Source organism: Apium graveolens, unplaced genomic scaffold, assembly GCF_009905375.1.
Source record: "Apium graveolens cultivar Ventura unplaced genomic scaffold, ASM990537v1 ctg219, whole genome shotgun sequence".
Lineage (NCBI taxonomy): Eukaryota > Viridiplantae > Streptophyta > Magnoliopsida > Apiales > Apiaceae > Apium > Apium graveolens.
Window position 1 is genome coordinate 52,846 of NW_027417562.1, and position 12,182 is coordinate 65,027.

Consider the following 12,182-nt stretch of genomic DNA (forward strand, 5'->3'; position numbering starts at 1 on the left):
AACTTCTTATTCCTTAAAATCTCCAAAATTGTTCTTAAATGTGCTGCATGATCCTCTCCCGTCTTTGAATAAATCAAAATATCGTCTATAAACACAATAACAAACTTATCCAAATATTCCTTGAAAATTCTATTCATCAGGTCCATGAACGCTGCCGGGGCATTGGTCAATCCAAAAGATATCACTAAAAATTCATAATATCCATACCTTGTCCTCAAAGCTGTCTTAGGTATATCTTCTGGCTTGATCTTTAGTTGATGATATCCCGGTCTTAAATCAATCTTGGAGAAGTACTTGGCTCCTTTTAATTGGTCAAACAAATCATCAATTCTGGGTAACGAATACTTGTTCTTGATTGTAAGCTTGTTGAGCTCCCTGTAGTCGATGCACAGTCTCATGCTTCCATCCTTCTTTTTGACAAATAGTACCGGTGCACCCCACGGGGATACACAGGGTCTGATTACTCCTTTTTCTAACAACTCTTGTAATATCTTTGCTAGCTCCTTCATCTCAACGGGTGTTAATTTGTATGGGGCCTTGGATACTGGTTATGTTCTAGGTGTTAAGTCAATTGCAAACTCAATTTCTCTGTTTGGAGGAAGTACTGGTAACTCATCGGGAAACAAGTCTGGAAATTCATTGACGACTGGCATATCTTCAAGTTTTGCTGGCTCCTGGCTTTTGTCAATCACATATGCAATGAAATGCTCGCATCCTTTCCGTAGTAACTTCTTAGCTTGAATCATCGGTAAGAATTTCTTTACCTGCTTCTGGCTTTTAAATGTTACTATCCTCTCATCTGGCATCTTCACTATTACCTTCTTATTTCGACAATCTATTTGGGCATTGTGCTTAGATAACCAATCCATGCCTAAGATAACATCAAATTCTCCTAACTTAAAGGGTATCAAATCTACACAAAACTTACTACCAGAAATCTCAACCTCACAATTCCCACAAACTTGATTAACAGATATACGTTCTTGATTTGCTAATTCCACGGTCATTATTTCATTTAAATACTCAACTGGACAATTTAGCTTATTAACAAAATCTTGTGAAATAAATGATCGAGTTGCTCCCGAATCTATTAACACTTTGGCACATAAAAAATTCACATTAAGCATACCTGCCACGACGTCAGTATCCTGGATAGCATCTTTCACCGAAATATCAAAAACTCTAGCTCTTGGAGCCTCATTCACTACTGGGGTAGATCCCATAATCCTCAATGCATTACTGAATGGGGCTGGTGTCTTGCAATTCCTGGCTTTCCACATTTGAAGCACGTAAATCCAATTGTTGGAACCTTAATTGCTGGATTTTGGATAGGCTGATCCTTGTTTGCTGGCTCTCTTACTGGCTGACTTCAGCAATCCCTCGAATAATGCCCTTTCTGACTATACTTGAAATAAAACGACATTCAGCTTATTACAAACTCCTCCATGTTTCTTCCCACATACCTGACAATCTGGAAAAGTTAACCTCAACTGATTCAACTGATTCACATTAACTCGATGGTTACCCTGGCCTCCGTCGCCTGCATTTTGTCCCTTGAAATTAAAATTTTCCCTGGCTGAAACTTGCCCTTCTTAAAATTTGGAAACTTCCCTGGTTGTGACTGACTTTCATTTCCCTCAAATTTCCTTTTCTTGCTTTCTTTCTCCTTCTGTGACATGTCACTCTCTGTCTCTGCGATCATGGCCTTCTATACAACTCCTGCATAGGTATCCAACTCAAAAATTGCTACCTTTCCTCTGATATATGGCTTCAGACCTTGCTGGAATCTCTTAGCCTTCTTCCTGTCAGTATCCACATATGACGGCACATACCTTGACAATTCTTCAAACTTACTCTCATAATCCGCCACCGACATATTTTCTTGCTTTAACTCTAAAAACTTTAGCTCCATCTGATCCTGGACAAACTGGGGAAAATACTTTTCTAAAAACAATTCCTAAAACCTCTCCCAAGTAATATCTGTTAGGGCGAAAACACGCGCTAATAATACACGCAAGTATACGCGTTCGCAAGTAATATAGAATACTTTCTAGTTCGTTCCCACAGAGACTTAGACTAATTATTGTTCAATTAAACTCACTCACCAATGTATGATTACTTCTCAATGTTAAGACACTAACACTAGAATTATTGACTAAATATTAACTACAAATAACTACTTAATTAATCACCTAATTAACACTTCAAATTAACAATATTAAAAAACTCATGAGATCACAACTTCATTACTACTTCCTTCAATAGTTATTGTTATTACCCTTAACATGCAACAATGATGATATTAATCGAATAACACGAAACTGATAAAAGCCAACTCTCATTGTACTAATTCCATTCTACCAAACATCCACAATTAAGATAGAAGTTGAATAGGCATCAATTATGTTGAGTCCCTATATGTCTACAGAAATTGACAACATAATGATTTAAGCGCAAGTTATTCCCTTTTGATTACACAGAGCGAATAAAACAGTTAGAGTTACCCACTAATCATGCATATCATACATAAACCTATGCTAGCATGGCAAGTTCTAAATCTCAAGATCCACCGTCGCTTCACAAGAGATTAACACCCTATCTTATATGTTCGCGATGCACATAAGATGAATACGCACAACCAATACTAGATATCATACAATCATCACATACTTAGGTATTAAACAATTAACTAAAGAATTCCATAGCAAATCCGTTACGACCCCATGATCACGATTAGCCCATGATAGCACTTATCATCATCATGGGTTCATATGAAAACATGATAAATAAACACAATAAAATAATAACTAAACTAATTATATTAAACCAGAGTACGTCACAAGAGTAATTAGGTTCAAAAGCAAGAAAACTAGCATCCAACGTTACAACGAAATAAGAATCACAAGAAAATATGCTTCCTCTTCGTTGCGGTGTGCTAAAACGGTCTTCTTCCTTATCTCCTTCGCTCCTTGCTTAATACAACGATCCAACCTTGTGAAAACGTCTCCAAATCTACTTATATAATAGTTCCATAAAACTCAGATTACATAGAAGTTGGAAGCCAAACAGAAATAGAAGTCTAAAACAGATTATTATTTTTCCCGACCCTGCGCGGCCGCTCACCTATGCTCAGCATAGCTGAGCGGGCGCTCAGGACCCTACTGGAAAATTCCTGAGTTTGCTCCGTTTCTTCGCTGCAATCTGCCCCTTTCTTTCCTCTCACAATGCTTAACACATGCCAAGGCTTATTCTTGATGATTACTCCTCTGAAATGCAACTTTTACCCTGAAATACATAAACACTAGAAAAACGCATCAAATACACAAAATACTTGATTTCAAGACACCAATTTAAGCCATTTTAAGATGTTATAAGTGGTATAAAATGCCACTTATCACACCCCCAAACTTAAATCGATGCTTGTCCTCAAGCGTCACAGACTCAAAAACACATAAAAACATGCATGCATGCAATCTATATGAAATGCAGTGATCCCCCTTACTACGACCAATCCAACCAACTTACAACATCTCAACAAATGCAATTAGGCGACTAAAGATCAATCAAATTATGCAAACAAACATACAGCCAGAAACGTGGTGTGTGCAGATTCTTACAGATATGCTTCGGAACTAGACCAATTATTATGACTCAACTATCGTCAAGGCAATCACATGATTATACAAAGAATAAAAATTTTAGGCACAAAGTAACTTATAACACTACAAGAATCATGGAGCTTATTACGGAATCATGCTTTTTATTCACAACAATAATGCTTATTTGACCGTGCAATAAGTGAGGTCCACAAAAGACTTATACAATGATATCTATGTAGCGAGCGTTAGGTTAGCGGATCCCAGACTCTAAAAGCCTTAGGTCACTAGGCACAAAGTCCCCTCAGAACTTAATAAATCGAATACGAAAGAGCCCACTCGTGATCAATTATGCATAAACACATACTTCTTTTTTTTTCTTTCTGTTTTTTTTCCTTTTTTTTTCTTTTTCCCCTTTTTTTTCAAAATTTCTGAGCAAGTGTGTTTCGCTCCATCTTGCTCAACCCTAGACTACTCGCATAACATGCGAGCCGGCTACTAGCCAATTGACGCCTAGCCACAACTAGCAACAAATTCCATTTTTACTCCATTTTTTCTTTTTCATGCCTTTATCACTAAGAACCTATTATCAAATTCTAAGCATAATAACTAGATTAACCTCAAAAACCATCAGATCATAACAACAATCTAGTCCTTAAGCATTCTCTAAGACTTAGTGAAAATACAAGTGCTTCTAGCATGCATATCAACTTGCACGACTCAATCATCACTTTAATGCCATCACTACACTCGTATCAACATCACAAATTAGTCGATAAATCATCGCAAAAGGGATCATGGCATATGCATGAGCTAAACGATATGATAAACAAATAAAGCTATAAATAAATAAATAAAAACTATATGGCAAAAATTATGCAACTATATGAACTAAACTATCATGAATATGCACCTATATGACACACACACAAAATATTCCTTAACTACCACCCCCAAACTTAAAATCTTCACTGTCCCCAGTGAAGGTAGTAGAAAGGAACACAGGGTATACCTACTCGGAGTCATCATCATCATCACCCTCAGTGGGTGGAGTATCAGGCGGCAGGTATGAAGAGTCCTCACCAAAAACTGGCCACTGGATGTCAGCTCCAAGGCCCCGAAAAGCAGTCCCTAACGCAAGGGTGAGCTCCTGAGCAAACCTGCTCTGCGTCTCGTACATGGCATCCATCCGCCGTGACAGCCTCCTATACTGGGTATCTGCCATCCCAGCACCCTCCTGGAGCTCTCGAAGAACCAGCCTCATCCCGCCTAGGCCTAGCCATAGTAGCCCTCATGATGGACGCCCTCCTGGAAGACGATAACCCAGCCCATGCTCCTCGGGCTCACCACCAGTCCACTCCTGCATCCCATTCAGAGTCCCAGAATCAATCGGAGCGGTCGGCAACTGCAACTGCTCATGAGACGGCCAGTTCACTCCCACCGCTCGGCAAAGCTTCGTGACCGTGGATGCATAAGGGATGTTCATGTGCTTAGCTCCCCTCAAAAACTTCAGAATCCCTTGGTAGATAAACTCACTAAGGTCCACATAGTACTCCTCATTCAAAATTCTGCACAACAACTGTGCTCTCTCAACTGTGACCTCATGTGCATGCGAAGAAGGCAGAATATTAGCACAAATAAACGCATTCGATGCACGGGCATACATGTTTATAGCGATCGCCGAGAAGTGACGATACTCATTAGTTCCTGTTCTGAAGGTCCAAACTGTGCCCGGCCTACAGAGAGTAGCACAAATCAAATCCAAGTCGAAATCCTCAGCATTCTTCACATTCCAGTTCTCCTCCTCGGGCTTCCTCTCTCGCTGCCCAATCACACGACGAATCGCCGCTGGGTGATAATCAACCGTCAGCCCTCGGACCACAGAAAACCCATTCTTCTTGGCCTTCGCGTTCGCATAGAACTCGCGAACCACGCTCATCGGCGCTGCTTCAGGCGACTCACAGAAAGCTATCCACCCCTTCTCTGCAATCATAGGTAGCAACTCCCCATCCCTCCCCGATGGTAAAAACCCCCTCTCCTTCAGAATCGGCTTCCCCAAAAGCCTAGTGTACTCCTCCTTCGCAGCTCTGTCATTCAACCGAGGCCTCGCAGCAGTTCCCTCGATGAATCAGCAGTAGGGACTGTACTGCTGCTATCAATAGTCCTTGCTCTCTTGGGTGCCATTGAATCTGAATGAAAGTGCTTGAGAATAGTGTTTTTGTGTTTGGGAGAGAGTTTGAGTGTAGAAAGTGTGTGGGAGATGTATGGGATAGGTGTATGTATATATAGGGTATGGATTAGGTTAAAATAAGATTAGGAGTGGGTTTGAGGGATAAAATCATGGGGTAAAGGGGAAAAGAAATCGTGTGTAATGGGGCTGCAAATTATTTTTTTGATTTTTTGATTTTTTTGGATTTTTTCTGAACTAAAAAAAATTTCTGGCAGCCGACCCCTGAGCGGTCGCTCAGCAGAGCTGAGCGGGCGCTCAGGGGGTCTCTGGAAAAAAAATTTCAACCCCGATTTTTCTGATTTTTTTGTGGTTTTGGATAGGTTATTAACTTCTAAGGGTTCCTGTAGCAACAAATCATTTCGTCATTAGCTTGACGTTACGTACCTTCCTCAAGTTGACAATAAAACGGCACTAACCACTTCTCGGTTTGTCGTATCCCCATAGTAGTGCTTCAAACGCTAACCATTAACCTTGAATGCTTGGTCCGGATCGTTCTCAAAAATCTCCATTGCTCCATGTGGAAACACAGTTTTGACAATAAAAGGTCCAGACCACCTTGATTTCAACTTCCCAGGAAAAAGTCGGAGACGAGAGTTGAATAGGAGAACTTGTTGCCCCAGCACGAATAACTTAGGATGTAGCTTCCTATCGTGCCACCTTTTCACCTTTTCCTTGTACATTTTGTTATTCTCGTACGCTTGAAGTCGAAATTCATCAAGTTCATTAAGCTGAAGCATTCTCTTCTTACCAGCTGCATCTAAATCCAGGTTCAACTTTTTCAACGCCCAATAAGCCTTATGCTCAAGCTTCGCAGGTAAATGACATGCCTTACCATACACCAGTTAAAACGGGGACATACCAAGTGCAGTTTTGTATGCTGTTCTGTAAGCCCAAACAGCTTCATCGAGCTTTAAAGACCAATCCTTCCTTGACGGATAAACAACCTTCTCTAGGATGTGCTTGATATCTCTGTTAGACACTTCTGCTTGACCATTTATTTGCGGATGATAGGCAGTAGCAACTCGATGATTCACATTATAACGCTGCATCATAGAAGTGAACTTACGGTTGCAGAAATGCGACCCTTCATCACTTATGATTACCCGAGGCGTTCCAAACCTTGTGAAAATCTGCTTATGAAGAAAATTCAACACTGCCTTTGCATCATTTGTCGGTAGAGCTTTGACTTCTACCCATTTTGAGACATAATCGACTGCCAGCAAGATGTACTGATTATTGCAGGACGAGACAAAAGGCCCCATGAAATCGATTCCCCAAACATCAAACACCTCGACTTCAAGCATCACATTTAACGGCATCTCATCCTTTCTCGTCAAATTTCCCACTCTTTGGCAACGATCACACCTTAAAACAAACTGATGAGCGTCCTTAAACAAAGTAGGCCAGAAAAACCTGCTTGCAGAATATGAGCTGCCATCTTCTCACCACCATAGTGTCCACCATAAACTGTGGAGTGGCAGTCTCGTAATATCCCCTCCGTCTCACAGAACGGGATACATCTCCTGATGATCTGGTCAGCTCCTTGTCTAAATAAATATGGTTTATCCCACATATACCACTTCACCTCATGCAGAAACTTTTTCTTTTGAGCTGAGGTCAAATTAGGAGGCATTATATTGCTGACAAGATAGTTTACAATATCGGAAAACCATGGCTCTTCCTCCAGAACTGCGAACAATTGCTCATCCGGAAAAGATTCGTTGATCAATCTCTTATCCTGTGAAGTAGACTCGGGATTCTCCAATCTAGAGAGATGGTCAGCTACTTGATTCTCAGTACCTTTTCGATCCTTGATCTCTAACTCAAATTCCTGTAGTAAGAGCACCCAACGAATGAGTCTCGGCTTCGAATCCTTCTTGGAAACCAAATAGCGAATGGCCGCATGATCCGTGAATACTGTCACTTTTGTCCCAAGCAGATAAGATCGAAATTTCTCGAAACCAAAGACTATAGCCAAGAGCTCCTTCTCAGTAGTGGTGTAGTTCATTTGGGCCCCATTTAGGGTCTTACTAGCATAGTAGACCACATAAAAGAGATTATTCTTGCGCTGCCCAAGAACTGCACCTACCGCATAATCACTCGCATCACACATCATCTCAAAAGGCTCTGTCCAATCCGGTGCTGTAATAACTGGTGTAGTGATTAAACTCTTCTTGAGAGTCTCGAAAGCCGTCAAACATTCATCATCAAATTTGAAAGGCACATCTTTCTCAAGCAAGTTGCACAACGGCTTAGATATCTTTGAAAAGTCCTTGATGAACCGCCGATAAAAACCCGCATGACCAAGAAAACTACGGATTCCTTTCACAGAAATAGGTGGTGGAAGATTTTCAATGACTCCCACCTTGGCTTTATCCACCTCAAGACCTTTGCTAGAGACCTTATGCCCCAGAATAATGCCTTCACGCACCATAAAATGACATTTCTCCCAATTGAGCACCAAATTAGTTTCCACACACCTTTTGAGCACGGACGAAGATTATTCAAACATTCATCATACGAATGTCCAAAGACGGAGAAGTCTTCCATGAACACCTCAACATTATTCCCAATCATGTCAGAGAATATAGCCATCATACATCTCTGAAAAGTGGTCAGTGCGCCACATAACCCAAACGAAACTCTGCGAAAAGTAAACGTGCCAAATGGACAAGTGAATGTAGTCTTTTCCTGATCCTCTGGTGCAATACAAATCTGATTATACCCTGAGTAGCCATTCAGAAGACAATAATACTCATGACCAACCAACCTGTCAAGCATCTGATCAATAAATGGAAGAGGGAAGTGATCCTTCCTCGTGGCCTTGTTCAGCTTTCGGTAATCCATGCATACTCTCCATCCTGTAACTGTTCGAGTGGGGATGAGCTCATTCTTCTCATTTTCTACCACAGTGATCCTCCTTTTTAGGCACACATTGTACGGGGCTCACCCAAGAACTGTCAAAAATAGGATAAATGATATCTACATCCAGCCATTTCAGAATTTCTTTCTTCACCACCTCCTTCATGATAGGATTCAGTCTGCGCTGTTGCTCAACAGTTGGCTTACTACCCTCCTCTAGCAAAATTTTATGCATACAATATAAAGGGCTGATCCCCTTGATGTCTGCTATGGTCCATCCAATAGCTGATTTGAATTCTCTCAAAATCCTTAAGAGCTTATCTTCCTCACTACCTGAAAGGTCAGATGCAATAATAACAGGTAAAGTAGATGCATCACCTAAAAAAGCATACCTCAAGTGTTCAGGTAATGGCTTGAACTCCAAGGTAGGTGCTTCCTCAATTGATGGTTTGAGCTTTCCTTCAGCATTCTTGAGGTCAGAAGTACCAAGAGATTCAAACGGCATGTCCAGCTTTCGCCTCCAGGGAGAAGCATTCAAAAATTGTAATTGCTCGTTGCCATCTTCATCATCACTGTCAAAATCCCCCACTAAGGCCTTTTCTAATACATCATACATTAACATATGATCGAGTTCTGACGTAACTGCAGAATCAATCACATCCACTTTTAAGCACTCCTCATCTTCTGTAGGGAATTTCATTGCTTTGAATACATTGAAGGTCACATCATGATCCTGCACCCGCATAGTAAGTTCACCTTTCTGCACATCTATCAAGGTACGACCAGTAGCCAAGAAAGGTCTTCCCAAGATTATGGGAATCTTCTTATCTTCCTCGAAATCCAGAATAACAAAGTCTGCAGGAAAGAAGAACTTATCCACCTTGACTAGCACATCCTCCACTATGCCCCTTGGGTAAGTAATAGAATGATCATCCAATTCTAGAGATATGAAGGTGGGTTTTGGATCAGGCAAATCCAACTTTTTAAAGATCGACAACAGCATCAGATTGATGCTTGCTCCCAAATCACAAAGGCACTTGTCAAATGACAACTTGCCAATGGTGCAAGGAATGGTGAAGCTACCTGGATCTTTAAGCTTTGGAGGTAACTTTTGTTGCAGAACAACACTGCATTCTTCTGTTAGAGCAACGGTCTCAAGGTCATCCAGTTTCACCTTCCTTGAAAGAATACTCTTCATAAACTTCGCATAACTAGGAATTTGCTCCAGAGCCTCGGCAAAAGGTATATTGATGTGAAGTTTCTTGAACACCTCCAGAAACTTACCGAACTGCTTATCCAGCTTTTGTTATTACAATCTCTTAGGGAAAGGTGGTGGAGGATAAAGTTGTTTCTCCCCTGTATTACCCTCAGGCAGAGTGTGTTCAACAGTAGTCTTCCTTGGTTCCTCCGCTTTCTCCTTTTGCTTAGCTTCTTCATCTCTAACTTCAGCTTCTCCTTCTTTTGCCTTTTCAGCATCAGCAACTTTCCCAGACCTTAAGGTAATAGCCTTGACTTGTTCTTTAGCTTCCTTCCTGCCTGGCACTTCCGTGTCACTGGGAAATGTTCCAGGTTGACGATTGAGAACTGCATTGGCTATTTGACCGATTTGATTTTCCAAGGTCTTGATAGAAACCGCCTGACTTTTACATAACAGCTTAAGTTCCTCAAAATCAGCACTAGTAGGTGCAGCTGCACTTCCCTGTTGAGGATATGATTGCCTTTGAGCATATTGCTGCGGTTGCTGGAATCCAGGTGGATTGAACTGTTTACTCACACCTTGCTTATATGGTGGCTGAATAGCATTCTGATTATTACCCCAGCTGAAATTTGGATGATTTCTATTGTTAGGATGATAAGTAGCTGGTATAGGCTGCTGTAGTCGCTGATAATTATTCACATACTGAACAGATTCGTTGACGAGAGAACACTGAGCCATAGCATGCGACCCTGAACAAAGCTCAAAAACCATAGCTATTTGATTAACTCCATACGTAGCTAGAGAATCGACCTTCATAGACAGCGCTTGGAGCTGCGCTGCAATAGCAGTGGCTGTATCGACTTCCAGAATACCTGCTACCTTCCCAGGCATCATCCTCTGAGTTGGGTTTTGATGCTCATTTGCAGCCATAGTCTCGATAAGATTATACGCCTCAGTATAGCTTTTGGCCCACAAGGCGCCTCCAGCTGCTGCATCGAGTATGGGCCGAGATTGGGCCCCCAAACCATTATAGAAACCAGTGATCACCATCCAATCGGGCATTCCATGATGTGGACACTTTCTCAACATTTCCTTGTAGCGTTCCCAAGCTTCGCACATAGATTCTGTAGGTTGCTGCGCAAACTGGGTAAGAGCACTCCTCATAGCAGCAGTCTTTACCATCGGATAAAATTTCACCAGAAACTTTTGCGCAAGATCTTGCCAAGTAGTGATGGACCCAGCTGGTTCAGAATATAACCAGTCCTTAGCATTGTCCCTCAGTGAGAATGGGAAAAGCCTCAGTTTGATAGCCTCATCAGTCACGCCATTATACTTGAAAGTACTGCAGATCTCGACAAAATTCCTTATGTGCATGTTGGGGTCTTCAGTGGCAGCACCTCCAAAAGAAACAGAATTCTGCACCATCTGAATAGTGCCCGGCTTGATTTCAAAGGTGTTAGCTTGAATAGCCGGATGAAGAATGCTTGACTGAATGCCATCAATTTTAGGCCGAGAAAAGTCCATAAGAGCTGGATCGGCCTGAACAATACGATCACCCATGATTACTGGTTCTTTCTGCTCACTTCCTGAATCCGAATCTTCAAAATCTATCTTCTCCGGAATATCAAGAACTTCGTCTGTCTCCTCAGCTGTATCTAAAGTCCTCTTGCGAGTACGAGAACGAGTTTGCATAAACGCTCACTAAAGTACCTGAAACACAACCCGAAACAATAAGTAACTAATACGTCTTAATCACTGAGTCCTAACGACCAATGATGGTAAGTACATAAAATAAACAAATACGCCAAGTCCCCGGCAGCGACGCCAAAAACTTGTTAGGGTGAAAACACGCGCTAATAATACACGCAAGTATACGCGTTCACAAGTAATATAGAATACTTTCTAGTTCGTTCCCACAGAGACTCAGACTAATTATTGTTCAATTAAACTCACTCACCAATGTATGATTACTTCTCAATGTTAAGACACTAGCACTTAGAATTATTGACTAAATATTAACTACAATTAACTACTTAATTAATCACCTAATTAACACTTCAAATTAACAATATTAAAACACTCATGAGATCACAACTTCATTACTACTTCCTTCAATAGTTATTGTTATTACCCTTAGCATGCAACATTGATGATATTAATCGAATAACACGAAACTGATAAAAGCCAACTCTCATTGTACTAATACCATTCTACCAAACATCCATAATTAAGATAGAAGTTGAATAGGCATCAATTATGTTGAGTCCCTATATGTCTACAGAAATTGACAACATAA

The 12,182-nt window shown here is 41.0% G+C and overlaps 1 non-coding gene across 1 annotated transcript; it reads left to right on the forward strand.

Moving 5' to 3' along the window:
* Window positions 1–10,946: 10,946 nt before the first annotated feature.
* Window positions 10,947–11,053, forward strand: LOC141700345 (small nucleolar RNA R71). Its single transcript, XR_012566299.1, has one exon. It is a non-coding gene; the product is annotated as a small nucleolar RNA R71 (small nucleolar RNA).
* The last annotated feature ends 1,129 nt before the right edge of the window (window positions 11,054–12,182 follow it).